Raw genomic sequence first — 13,652 nt, forward strand, 5'->3', positions numbered from 1 at the left:
TGGTGATGTTAGACACATCACCTTCATATTGGTGCACATAACAAAATTCATTTGGTGGGGGTATGGCCAATGGATTCTGAGCATAGGACTCAGGGCTAGGGCAGAGGGTTGGGGTACAGGCTTTGTGGTTGGGGATGAGGGGTTCATGGAGGGGCTTTGAACTAAGGATGGGAACTCTGGGGTACAGGAGGATGCTCAGGGCTGGGGAAGCCTCAAGATGCGCAGGTAATTGGGGCTTAGGCTTACCTGGGAAGCTCCCTGCTGGGTCTAGCAAGGAAGAGCCTCTTCCCCCACGTGCAGCAGCTTGGTGTTTGGGCCAGCATGGAGGGGCTACTCTATGCTAGCCCCAACTCTGTGCTGTGGCCAGAGGAGAGGGGTGCTTCTTACTGGCTGCAGCAGCTTCAGACTTGGGGAGAGAGATCTCCCTGCTGTGGCCCTGAGCCCCTCATGGAGCTTAATAAGAAGCTGCATGGCCATGAAGGTTAGGGGAAATTCAGGACTACTGTTATTACCTTGTGCTGTGTCTACATTGGTGCGATCTTGCGCAAAAGCAGCTGCTTTTGCACCAAAACTTGCTGCCTGTCTACACTGGCCGCGAGTTCTTGCGCAAATATACTGACGTTCTAATGTATGAAATCAGTGCTTCTTGCACAAGAACTATGATGCTCCCACTCAGGAATAAGCCCTTTTGTGCAACTGTTCTTGCGCAAGAGGCCAGCGTAGACAGGCAACATGAATTTCTTGCGCAAGAAAGCCTTATGGTTAAAATGGCCATCGGAGCTTTCTTGTGCAAGAGAGTGTCTACACTGGCATGGATGCTCTTGCGCAAAATCATGCCAGTGTAGACGTAGCCTGGGAGGAGGAGAGTTTGGAAGAACAAAAGAGGCTCAGGGAAAAGCAGCAAGGGTCAGGAACGCTCATCTTGGCTGCTAATGAGGGGGCATCTAAACTGGAACTCAGAGTGGATAGGTGGTTTCCATGCCAGCTACTGGGGATGTGACACCGGGTGGATAGTGAGCAGGAAGACTGCATGAGCCCATTTGTCAAAAAACCCCTTAGTACTCGGGAAGGGGGAAACATGTCTAGGGACCTGGCTGGAGACCAGTGGAAGAGGGAGCACCATGCATTGCAGATGGTGTGAAAAGAGGATTGGATATGCTGCTGGAGACGGGCACAGTGCTGGGCCAGAGCTCATCTGTGGAATGACCAGGAAGTGATGCCATTCAGTGAGTGGATCCCTTTATTTTGACTATATCTGTTTAGTTTCATCTGCCTCGTTACACTTAACTATCCATTTGAATGAGATCCCTTTTGTAAATCAGCTGCAGATTTAACATCAGCAATGCTTGACCACTGCCCTCTTTATAACAGCCTTTAATGTACTGGAAAATTATTAGCCCATCCCGTCCCTTGTCGTGTTTTTCCTCGAGACTAAATATGCCCCATTTTTAAGCTTTTCCTCACAGGTTAAGTTTTTCAGAACTTCTTAATTACTCTTGTTCTCTTGTGGACTTTTTCCAGTTTATCCACATACTTCCTAAAGTGCCCGCAATTGGACTAGAACCAAGCAGAGAGGGACATTTAGCTCCTGGATCTTGTATGTCCAGGAGAGCTGAGAGGATTGCTGGGCCTCTGGGCAGTGTGTGTGGGGGGATGCCAAGCTCTTGGAAGGGACAGGACTGCGAAGAGAGACTCCCTCCCCTTGCCCACCAATGGCCGTCAAAGCTGGCCAGAGTGTGCTGCTTGAGGTTCCCATGGCAATTTGAAAGGGCCCAGGATTCCAGCTACCTTAACTGTTCCCTTTCCCCCTCTCCTGTTGGCAAGCCCTGTGCACATTACCACTCTTATAAATAAACCTGTGATGAAGTATTTCCTCCTTTCTTGTCCTGAAAGGGTTAATGTAGACCCAAAAAAAGGGCCAATTAGCCAGGCTCAGCGGAGGGGAATTAGGAGGAATGTGTAATCCTCTGAATGAGGGAGCTCAGCTGAGGAGGAACAAGCTGGGCTGGGTTTTATTACAATGGCAAGGTGATAGAGGAGGTAGGCTACAGGGAAGTAGTCTCTCTGGAAACTATAGTGGTGGGAGGCATTTAGGAGACTGGCAAACCCAGTGGGGAGGCTTGGATTCCCCCTGCCAGCCACAGAGGAGGGTAGCATCATGAAGCTTTGAGAATCCTGACCGGGCTGCAGGGCTGAATTACAGGGAGAAGGCTGCAGCTTGTGGTGTAAGAGAAGGACTGAGGAGTGAGGGAGAGGTGCTATCCCAGTGGTAAGTAGAGCACCCTGTCACAATACCCTTCAATATTAGCCTTCTTCACAACTTCATCACTTTGATTCATAGTTAATTTGGGGTTCTCTAACCCCAAGATCCTTTTTGGTAATACCAGTTATTCTCCCTTCCTTCCCCCACCCCTCCATTTTGTGCTTATGCATTTCTTTGCCTTCCTAAATGAAATACCACTTCACACTTAATTAATTTCATCTTGTTGATTTTAGACCAATTCCCCTATTGATTTTGAATGTTAACCCTGCCCTCCCAGTGAGATGCCCATCTACAGATTTTTATAAGCATGGTCTTCATTGCATTGTCCAAGTCATTAATGAAAATATCAAATAGTACCAGTCCCAGCATTAACTCCTGTGTGACCTCACTAGATACACCCTCGTCGTTCAAGAATAAGTAGAGGGGCTTGAATTAAAACCAGAGAAACAGTATGCATAATATACTTAGTGTTCACTCTATATAAGCTACTTTAAGTAGGTGCATAAACACCATAATTGTCTCCCATCTTCATGCTTGGCATCTTATTTCCAAATAGTCACCCCTCACTCCAAGGGCACCTATGCTTTGTTCTTTCCTAATGATTGCAGCAAAAATGTTTTCAAAATTGGGTGCCTAACATGCAATTCCTATTGATGATAGTAGGAGATGAGGGTGCTCTGAAAGCCAGGCCATTTCTATGTAGCAATCTAAATATTTTTTTAGATGTGTATATATCCTAAGGAAGGCTACTTAAAATGTCTATTAAAACAATTTAAAGACTTCTGTAATTGCCACCAGCTGGATTTGAACCTGGGACCTCTGGAGCTTAGTACAGATGCCACTACCCTTTGTGCTAAAAACTAACTAGCTCTCAGCTTGTGCTGTAGAGGTCTCTTGTTCTTATCTGTTACTGTGGTGCAGGTGCCACTGCATGGGACAGTGAGCCACACTAGAGGTGTGGGTTACACCGGCAGTGATTCAAGCACCCAGATTTGAAAATGGTGGCCCATATTTTTTGCATATTGATGATACAGTCTGGATGTGTCCACCTGAATCTAAATCCCTGTCTGTCTTTAAAGATCTATCTCTCATCTTTTGCTTTTGATTCCATCTTGTCTTTATTCTAATTTAATATCAAATATGAATCATTGGCATGTTACTTTTTCACAATGGCATTAAGAATTTATTACTTAGTGTTGAAAGAGCAACTCTGAGTAGAGGCTTAGAATGTTTTTATTTCACCAAGAAACAAAATCAGCAAAAACATTGCTGCCTGCATAGTAGTGACAGGGAGATGGTGACAAGGAGACAGTATTTCTTTCTCTCTCCCTTTCTTAAGGAGAGGATAGTGTTAAACTACTATCCAGTATAAGCAGAGATTTTTATGCTGAGGTCTCCAACTCAGTGAATTTACATTTCGTAAGAACACCCTGAGGGGCTTTCAGCTACTTTGCTTAAAAGGTAGACAGATACATTTACAGCAGTGCATGCAGTGCTTCCTGTGCTAACGCAGTCATATAGCCACAGCTTCTCTCTTTTCCACATGTGTATTAAGGGTGACTTAGTTTTAAGTGGATAATGGGGAAGGACACTTTTATGTGTAGGCTGGGAATATAGTTCAGTAAAGAATGTGACTGTAATTACTAGTAACAAGGATATAAATTTCTGATTCTTTGAATTTTGCTAGTGTTCTGAATGCATTTACACTGTATAACTGCTTTATTTGTAGGCTGAAATTGGTACACTAGATTTTAAGGATATGAAATTATTTTATTCTATTAGTGAGCTGTTTGCCTTAAAAGTGGCTGTTTTTTAAAATATGATTGCATTTAAACATTTTTGGTAATGTAATTATTGAAAATTTTACCTGGATTACATAAATCACCTGATATCTTTCTTATTTTTGGAGAGAAAAAACCTTGAATCATTTCTTCAAGTTCATAATGACTCTAGTGAGAAACAGCCAACATTTATATTAGTAATCTGATGATATCGAAAATATCCCAAAATGAGGAAAAACATTTCTTAAAAATGTAAGTTGGTTTAATGAGTTACAACTTCAAGGATTTAGAGTACAGTCAATTATTTCTGATAATATTGGAAAGATACTACAGGTTGAACCTATCTGGTCCAGCAACATCTGTGGCCCAGCATGATTTTAGTTAGCTGGATGTTGTGATGGATAGGAGGAGTGCTGACAAGCACTTGGTGACTAAAAGGTTAAACTCTGGTAGATCGGGGGTGTTATTAGGGAGCCAGGCAAGCCAATGGCAGAGACTGTGAAGATTTGAATTGTAAAGATCTACCTGCCTGCCATTTTGCTTTTTGTATGAGTTTAAGCTGGGAGCTGTGGGAAACAAGATGAATTAATCCAGGCAGGACTACCATCCCTACAAGGAATACTGGACCTCGAAGTATATTGTGAGTAAATAGGGAAAAAAGGTATATTTAGTTGCGAGCAGGTTATTTACTTTGTTTTGTTGTTTGGCTAAGCTTCTCTGTGCTAAGCCCATGTGTCCTCCTCCTCCTCCTTCTCCCCCCACCCCATTCACTATATCTAAGCTGTACACAGAGCTGTTTCTCTGTGTTTTAATTTGTTTTTCTCAGTTGCTCTGTAACACCTAGTAACCAACTATGCTTTATTAAGTATATGTTTTTGTTAATCATCTTTTTTTAAGGCGATTATTTGATTCTTGTGTCTGGAAGGTATCAGAGGATCTGTGTATGCATGCCTAAGACTAAGAGATCAGCTATGAGAGACTGCAGTTTTTCTGTTTTTTCTCAAGCCCTCTTGCAGAAAAGCTTGGGGGTACCCCTGTGAAAGAAGATCAAGCGCTTCTTCCTGCATTTCAGAAGAAGGGGTCTTTGTTTTACTCTTAATAGTGTCAGCTACCAGTGTTCCCTCTAAGCTGAGTGGCAGCACAGCTTCACAGATGATTAATCCGCCCCACCCAGTCAGAGGCTCAGGACTCTGTGCATGGTGCTGACTCACTGGGCAAGGTTTATTAATCACCTGTGAAGCTGTACACAGCTTTGAACACTGGCAGCTATTTCCCAAGGTCAGGAAATCTGTGACCTTGGGGAGTTTTTATAAGCAGATGCCTGAAGAGACAAGGTATTTAAGGTCTCTTGTGAGCCCCCACCTTTTGTCAGAATGGGAAACATCCTTGACAGATGACCACTTATCATGGCTGTGGCCAAGTTTCCCACAGTCCCATAAAGTTTATTTACAGCCACCAGTCCTGGCTTTGTGTTCTGTCCTATTGTTTAGCTCTAATATACCCCTAAATACCTTCTAACAGCTCAGAAGTATTGGTAATGCTGCTAGATAACATTAACCTGGTCTGGAAAATTCTCTGGTCTGGCAACAGTCAGAGGGTCCTGGACTAGAGAGGTTCAACCTGTATTGGTTTCTCTTTCTGATGGGGAAGAATATACTCACTAAACTGTAGGCTGGATGTTGAGTTTTAAATTATTCAGCTTTATCTTCTGATTGGAAAACACTACTGGAAAAAGCTTTGTACAACAGCATTTTTATTCATCAGACTTCCATTTTCACGTAAATGTGGGATATTTTAGAACTTCAATTTAAGAGCAAATATAGTATCAAAATGTCTAGATTTTAGCCTGCTACATCTTTCCTTTTCCAGTGTGTTTTTTTTCCAGCAGCAATTGTGGATTATAACAAATTGTACAAAATGGTGCTTTTGAACAAATGACCGTATAGCATGAAACTATCACTGCCGTAGCTTCAAAGACATAAAGGGCAGATCCCTAGGTGAATGGCCATTATGTTAACCTGATCCAGCATAGAGCTTTCAAAGTTCTTATGTGTATTTAAAATTGCAGCCATTTTGCAAGAGCATCTCAGAAATATTGTGACTTTATACCTGCTAGATGCTACTCCTACTATTTCTGTACTCAACTGTTCCATTATTACTGAATAAGAGTTATTAACATCAAAACACAAGCGTTAAGGATTTGATTGTGCTTTAAAAGAACAGACCTGTGCTGCGGGTAGACGGGCTTGCTGTAATTAGAACCCCAAGAAGAACTCTGAGCAGGACCTGCACATTTATGGCCATCTCCTGCAAAGGTGCAAAAAGGAATCAGGAGTTGGAGGAGCTGCTAGCACCTACTTCTCCACTCTTTCCACGGCTACGCAGCACCACCTATGACTTAGCTCTAAGCTCATGGTTGACCACTGAGTTTTATTGCTGCTTAAGAAGAAAAAGACAGGAACATGGTGAAAGAAGCATAGCCACAGCCACATTTATAAAGGAAAATTTGAAGATTCTTGTCCAATGGAGCCAGAGAGAAACTAGCATATAGCACAGGCCTTATGGATTGTATAGAGATTGGGACTATGTTTATAGATGTATAGATTTCAAGGCCAGAAGGGACTGTTATGATCATATTAGTCCAGTGATGGGCAACCTAGGTTAGTGAGTGACCGGCATGAGTGACCCTACATCTCAGTGGGCTGCAAGATAGTCATAACCAAGATGGTTTCCTGGGATAGGGTAGTTTTGCTAACTGCGCTTGCATACATAGAATGTGTGGGAGGTGCTGATTGGACCTTAGCAGAGCTATGATTGGCTGCAGAGGTAGCAAACATGGCTGTTATAGTCAGTGTTATGTACAATCAGCAGCGCCTTACTTCACATGCCCCTGTTTTACACATGTCACTTTTCCTAATACTGATATGGGGGTGGACTGTAGAGGGAAACCAGGAGACTCTGGCCACTGTGTGTAATGGTGTGTTCTCACAAGTCCTATTGGGATTGTTTCCCCAGTGTGCTCATCATTCCACTGCCACCTATTCTTGTGCTCTTGGGCTCCCCATCACCCTATCCTGATGGGCCAGATCCTCTGGTCTCCCCCAAACAAGGCACAGAGTTGGGATTATCACCCCCTGCAGAGCAATGCAGGAAACTGAGCCACTACAGGTCTGGGAAGATGCAGCTCTAGGGCTCAGCACAAAGGAAACAACCCCCTAAAAGGGATCAAACCCCTAAATAAATCCTCCTTTCTGTGTTAGTTTTACAGATGGGGGAAACTCATGAGAATGTTCAACCTCCCCTCCCCCATCTTTGTCAGTGAAAAAGAGAGATGAACAGTGGTTGCTTCTCTCAGGTAACAATTATTTTCACTGGGCCTGATAGTAAACAAGTGATTTTTATTGAGTGCAAACAGTAGGATTTAAGTGGCTGCAAGTGAAAACAGACAGATGAAAGTAAAATGAATAGAAAGCACATAGCTAGTTCCAATTCACTAAAATTTGTTACTTGCAAATTCTTACTCTAAACCACTGTTCTTATTTCAGGTTAAAAAACCCCTTCAAATCAAAGTTGGTCTTTTACTCTATTGGGTCTCCAGCCCTCATAGAGTGTGCCAGGCAGTTTCAAAAGCCAGCTGAAGACAAAAGGCTGATAGCTTCCCATTGCTTAAGAGACAGCCCCAGAGTGGGAATCTTTCTGTTTGGCATCTCTCCCCCCTCCCATAGAAAAACATCAGGTTCAAAATGGATTCCAGTACCAGGTGGTATGGTCACATCTTTCTAGGACGATCCACCTTCTGGACTTACAGGACAAACAAGGCTGTTCACAAGTCATCGAGTTGATCAAATCATTAGGCTCATGGGGCATTGCTGATGGATCTCATTAGCATATTTAAAACTATAAACACTCTCACTTCATATTCCTAACTTCACATACAAGAATCCTATATGCACAAAAATAGGATATACAGATCCAGCAAATTGTAACTCTAAAATTGGTATGTTAGATGACCTGTTTTGCATAAAGTATCTTCAAGTTATGCATAGCTAATTCACATGCCAATTCACATGAGGAGGCATGTTACACCCTGCACATGGGGAACATTAAACAAAATGGGCCGCAGGTTACTCACCATTGATTTCGTCTGACCTGTTACAGAGCACAGGCCATAGAACTTCCCCAAAATAATTCCTAGAGCATATGTTATACGAAACTTAGTCTCAAAATATTGCACAAGGTGGGGAGGAGGAGGAAGCAAGGAAAACGACAGAGTGGTAACAGTGGGGACATTGTAATTCCCTAGACGTAAGAGTGGATTATATTAAGTGGCATAAGTAAAACTTGATTTGGTGCAGGACTGCTTTCTAATTTAATGGCAGCATAAATGGACAACAAAAGAAAGAATGTCACATTCAGTATCAAGCAACACAGAGTATAATTTAGGGCACTGAAGGTAGAAGAAGGTATAGGGAGTGTAGTGATTCCAAGTTATCTGGGTAGTGACTTAAGCAAAAACAGAAGCTGGGGTGAGATCCTGTGCTGTACCCCTACGACATACAGGACAGAACTAAGTCTGTGGGAGAGGTGAGTGAAGATGGTAGTGCAAATCAAATGTGAAAAATGTAGTTCAACAAATATACCGCTGTGCCATTTTAAGCACCTAGAGAGACACATCGAAATAGGAACATTCCCATGAAGGCAAAGCATTCAATTCCTCCCAATTTCTGTAGCAATTGTCATCTCCCAAGAGGTTTTCTGGTGAGTTTGAGGTTTGCTTGTAAATGCTCTAGAAATTTTCCTTTTTGGGACATTAATATTGGTCAGCACTGCTGTGACATTGTGCTAGCGCATAAAGCCCCCAGGTAGTGTATAGGCTTTTTCCTGTGGAGGGACAGTCTGATCACACTCATCCCCTTGGTGAAAGTGGAGTAATTCCACTGAAGTAAATAGAATTTCTCCATTTTTACATTGATTCAAGATTTGGCTCATACCGTGGTTTTCAGTTTCCTTTATTGCATTATTCTACAACTTAGCAGGTCTGACAATGCCATTCCATCCAAAATTGAACAATTATAAACACTGTCCGGAAACTCTAAAGTAGCAAATGCTTAAAAAAAAATCCTGCAAGGAAATAAAAAAAATCAAGGGAGAACTTTCGCTTAATACATTCAAAGTGCACAGCCTGCCAAGCAATCAGTGGGGCCGTTAAAGGATCTGAGTGGGAAGCCAGTGGACAGGCTGATATTGCCAAGAACCCCCATGAATTCTTTGCTTGAGAATTTGTGAAAGAAGCTGAAGGTCATGTCCTGGAAACTGGGATACATTTTCTTGAGGGGAAAAGTGAAATGTTTTATCATCACCCCAGAGCAGATAGTTAGGCAATAGAACAATTAAAAGTTGACAAGGCACAAGATCCAGATCAGCTGCATCTCAGAGTTGTGAAGGAACTAGCAAGGGAAATGAGAGAACCTTTAGTAATGATGCTTGCAAAGGAGGAATGTTTGTCTAAATGCCTGGAAGGTAGCTACTCCAGTTCAGCTGTATTTAAAAAAAAAAAAAAAAAAAGTCAAAGGAGGATTTAGGAATCTACTCACCAGTAATCCTAGCTGTGGTTGCTGAACAGCTATTGGAAACATTAATAAGGGACAGGATTATGAAATGCATAATCTGGTACAGGGGAATCTGCACATTCAGATCACCCATTGCAAATGTGCTTGGCTTCTTTTACTATGTTAGTAAATCAGTAGGCAGAAGTGAAAGGCTGTCCATAATTTATCTGGATTTGAAAAATTCATTTGGTGCTGTACCCCACAAAAGATTGATCTACAAAATCAGTAAGCATGGAATGGGAAGAGAGCAGTAACACATGGATTGAAAATTGTCTGAGGCACCAGAAACAGGATGTCAGCAAAATGAAATGGTTCAGGGTGAATAGAGGGACAGTAACAAGACAGTTCTCCCAAATTTCAGCAGGATGCCCACTTTTTTGTTAAACTTTTATATAAATGGCCCACAGGGGATATATTTTTTTAAAGTGGAATTTTTTGCTGATGGCAGATAAAGTGGAGAATGGTGCACAGAGCAAGCAAATTTAAAATGATTTGAATAAATTATGGTTACACTCAGTTAAAGACAAGCACTTCAGTGCAGCTAAGTGAAAGGTAATACACGGAAAGGAAGCACAGAATGGAATACTGACCAGGGCTAAGGACACATCTGTGTCTAAATACTAAAACTGTGGGAATAATGGTAGGCAGAAATAGAGAAGTTTTTGAGGTATTGTTCTGTGTTTTGCATGCTTGGCTATTTCTTTTAGAAAAGCTAAATTGACAAACCTTTTGGGGGATCTAAAAATAATATTGGAATTAAATGTCCCAGGTTTATAGTAAGGGGAAGTGATTTAATAAAGAACTGACAATGAGGGGCTCTGTAGCCATTTTTTCTTCTCTCCCTGTGCCCCAAAAAACAAAGTATACATTTTCCCTGCGCGTGCGTGCACACACACATATGCTTTTCCCTAACACAATTTAGTATTTTTCTGTTTATTCTCTCACTCTGAAAGGCAGTTTTCTCAAGTGGAAAAAAAAAAGCCAGATCACTCTAGGCACAAATTCAGGAATATTCAAGTTCACAGTTTTCATTAATAATCAAGTTGAACATCTGGATTAAGGGGTCAAGCAAAACTCTTCCAGCCAACTAAACATGATCTCCATGATCTACTGTTATTACATAAGGATAAATCCCTAGAATTTATCCTGGCTTTGCACTCCATGAACCAAATTTGTGCAGGTTTTGCCTATATATGTGCATGCAGAAAAGAAAATGTAGTAAGAACAACAAGAAGGAAAGGGACACTTTAAAAATACCACTAAAATAAAAGCTGCCGAAATATATGCTCAAGTGCCCTGTTTCTGAGGCAGTGTATAATCAAAAGGGGAAAGAACATGTGAAAAATAAACTAAATGTTATGGTTACTCCACAAAACTCTATCCCAAGCTGTCCAGTCTTAATACATTCAAGAGCGTGGGTGTATAATGGAGGGGCCTTTGGGAAAGGAGAAAGACAGGAAGCTGGAAAGGGGAAAGAGCAGGAGACAGATGAGGCTCAACACCATTGTAGATAGCAATGGCCATAAGCAGGGTGACAGAAGGGATGATATGGGAGAGAGAGAAAGGAAAAGAGGCACCTTTCAAAAAAAATCAGTGCGGTGACAAACAGCATATACTAGCCTGCACAGTAAAACACATTCCCATTAAGCACATGATGAGTACTTACCAACACCTGAAAGGCACAGACTGTAAGAAGAAAGAGTGTAACAGTGCTTGCTTGCTTACTTGCTTTCTAAGATGACACACATGGGGAAAAAAAGGCTGAGAGCTACAGCCTGAACAACAATCACCAGCCCCATCCTTGGCATATCTTAGCACTAAAGCTCCATCTGTACAACCCTTACGGACACAGTTCCCCACACCACTGAGGTAACCACTCACCTAAGCTAGCCAAAGTGAGGGTTGTGTCTTAAGCCTCACCCCCTCTCAGGGAATTTAGCACCTACCAATGGCTGGAGGCAGGTACCTCATGCTGCTTGGGAGTCTCAGCTGCAAACCCTCTCATGGTTTTAGGGGGCTATATAGGTCTTGTAGGGATGAAGGCTTCCCCCATAACTTCTAGCCAGAGGTTGGGGTACTCACGTGGAATGTGGGAACACCAGCTTCAGGTTCCTGTTCCACCTAAGGGTGAGAAGGAATTTGAAGTGGGATCTGCAGCCTCTTACGTGAGCTATTACAAGCTCTAACCCCTGAGCTCTTGATGTCTGACTTGGGCTCTCTGGCTGAAGCTTCACTGCAAATAAATAAAGAGCTAATGCTTCTGCCTCATCTCTCATAGGTAGGGTTTTTAATCCCTCTGGGTTTTACCGATACAGTCCAGTTTTTGGCTTCTATGTTTAGGTGTCATTTAGGAGTGCCAGGTGACTAGTTTTTTACTAAAAGGGCTGGTGAAAAGGAGGACTTGGCCATCCTGAATGGTACACAAGCTAAAAATCCAGTTACCTGGGGACAGGGAAGGTGCCAGGTCATTAACCCATGTCAATCCCTGCTGCTTCCTACCTGCAGGCAGGCTCTTTGAGGCAAGCCAGAAAGCTATGGAGAGAGGGAGGAGAGGAGCAAGTGATGGAGACGGAGCCTCCCAAAAAGAGGCAGAGTGGGGTTGGAGCCTTGGGAGTCTGATTGATAGCAATTAGACTGCAACTCTAACTCCAAGGGAGGGGAGACTTGAACTGGGGGGGGGGGGGGTCTCCCACGTCCCTGGTGAGAACTCTAACTACTAGACTAAAAGTTATGAAGTTAGCACCATCACCTTATGTGAGTTTCCCTGCACAGATTCAATCCAGCTCTAAACAGGCTTATCAGATAAGGCCCTGAAGATGAGTCAGACAGAGGAATGTCCATCTTCCCCTGGTTGATGCATCACACTGGGCCTTATGCATATGGATGCCTTGAGGGAACCTGCGGTGCATATGTTCGGGGCACCAAAGGAACTTGGACTTCAAAAACAGATGAGCTGAGTGATATAAGCCACCTATACATTCTGGGCACCTGAGTGAGTGCTGTGAATCATAGTGGGTCTTGATTTTGGGATTGAAGGACCAGAAGTGGTAGTTAGGTGCCTAGGTGGTAGTTACATGCCATTCTTTTTGTGAATCTAGGTCTTCATACTGTGACGGGATATTCCATCTTCTTTATGGGAATACGCTTGTGTCAAGGCTGATTCCCCACTCTGGCACGATGAATGCAGAAGTGTGGGCCTGCAAAAGCAACCCTAAAACCTTATCTTTCCAGGCATTGGTATAAAACTTCCCCCAAAATCCTAAAAACCTAGATTTTGGGGATAAAAATCCACTGCCACCATCAAGTGCTTTTGAACCCACAAACAAGGGTGGACTCTTGAAACCAACCCCAGGGGCACCCCAAGCTCTTTTTCCCAAAGAGCTTGAAAAAGAATAGAGAAAATACAAATTGCAGTCTGTGGCTGCAATCCCCTAGTCAGAGGCATGCAGATCCCACAGACATATTTTTCTAGGACACAGAACTGAACCAATACTAGGTTAATAAAAAAGAAATAACTTTTATTATCAAAACTATACTCTTATTGCAAGCATAATGACTAGATGGAAAAAGTCACCAATTAATATACTCATGGGGACTCCCATGGGTCAAAACTTAGTTACAAAAGAGAAGAATCCCCATTTCTAACAGCACAGACATCAGATCCAAAGTCCCACAACAGAAAACAATAAAACCTAAAGGAATTATCTAAACTTTACCCTACTTACACATTATGAAGAGTCTTTTTCTTGCAGAGAGACATGTCTTCTGTCTCCCTCAGTATCTACAGCAAAACTGGTTCAGAGACAAAGGAGGGAAACCCAAAAATTCCTTTCTCAGTTTGAAATCCTGATCTGCATTTCTATTGGCTGAGCAGATACCTGGTTAGGTACAGGGACATAGTTAACCCCTCAGTCCCCAGGCTGCTGCCCAACCCTCAGTGTTATGGCAGCTTGTTAATGTTGTTAATGTTTATGCAAGATTCTTCATGCTGGCATCCAT

General features: G+C 42.6%; 1 long non-coding RNA gene across 1 annotated transcript in view; it reads left to right on the top strand.

The window, feature by feature from the left end:
* The first annotated feature begins 2,042 nt into the window (after nucleotides 1-2,042).
* Nucleotides 2,043-13,652, top strand: part of LOC112545143 (uncharacterized) — a 48,207-nt gene continuing 36,597 nt past the window's right edge. Inside the window, exon 1 of the long non-coding RNA XR_012903793.1 lies at nucleotides 2,043-2,269. This is a non-coding gene — a long non-coding RNA (uncharacterized LOC112545143). The remainder of the gene's footprint in view (nucleotides 2,270-13,652) is intronic.

This window comes from Pelodiscus sinensis, chromosome 5 (assembly GCF_049634645.1).
Source record: "Pelodiscus sinensis isolate JC-2024 chromosome 5, ASM4963464v1, whole genome shotgun sequence".
NCBI lineage: Eukaryota > Metazoa > Chordata > Testudines > Trionychidae > Pelodiscus > Pelodiscus sinensis.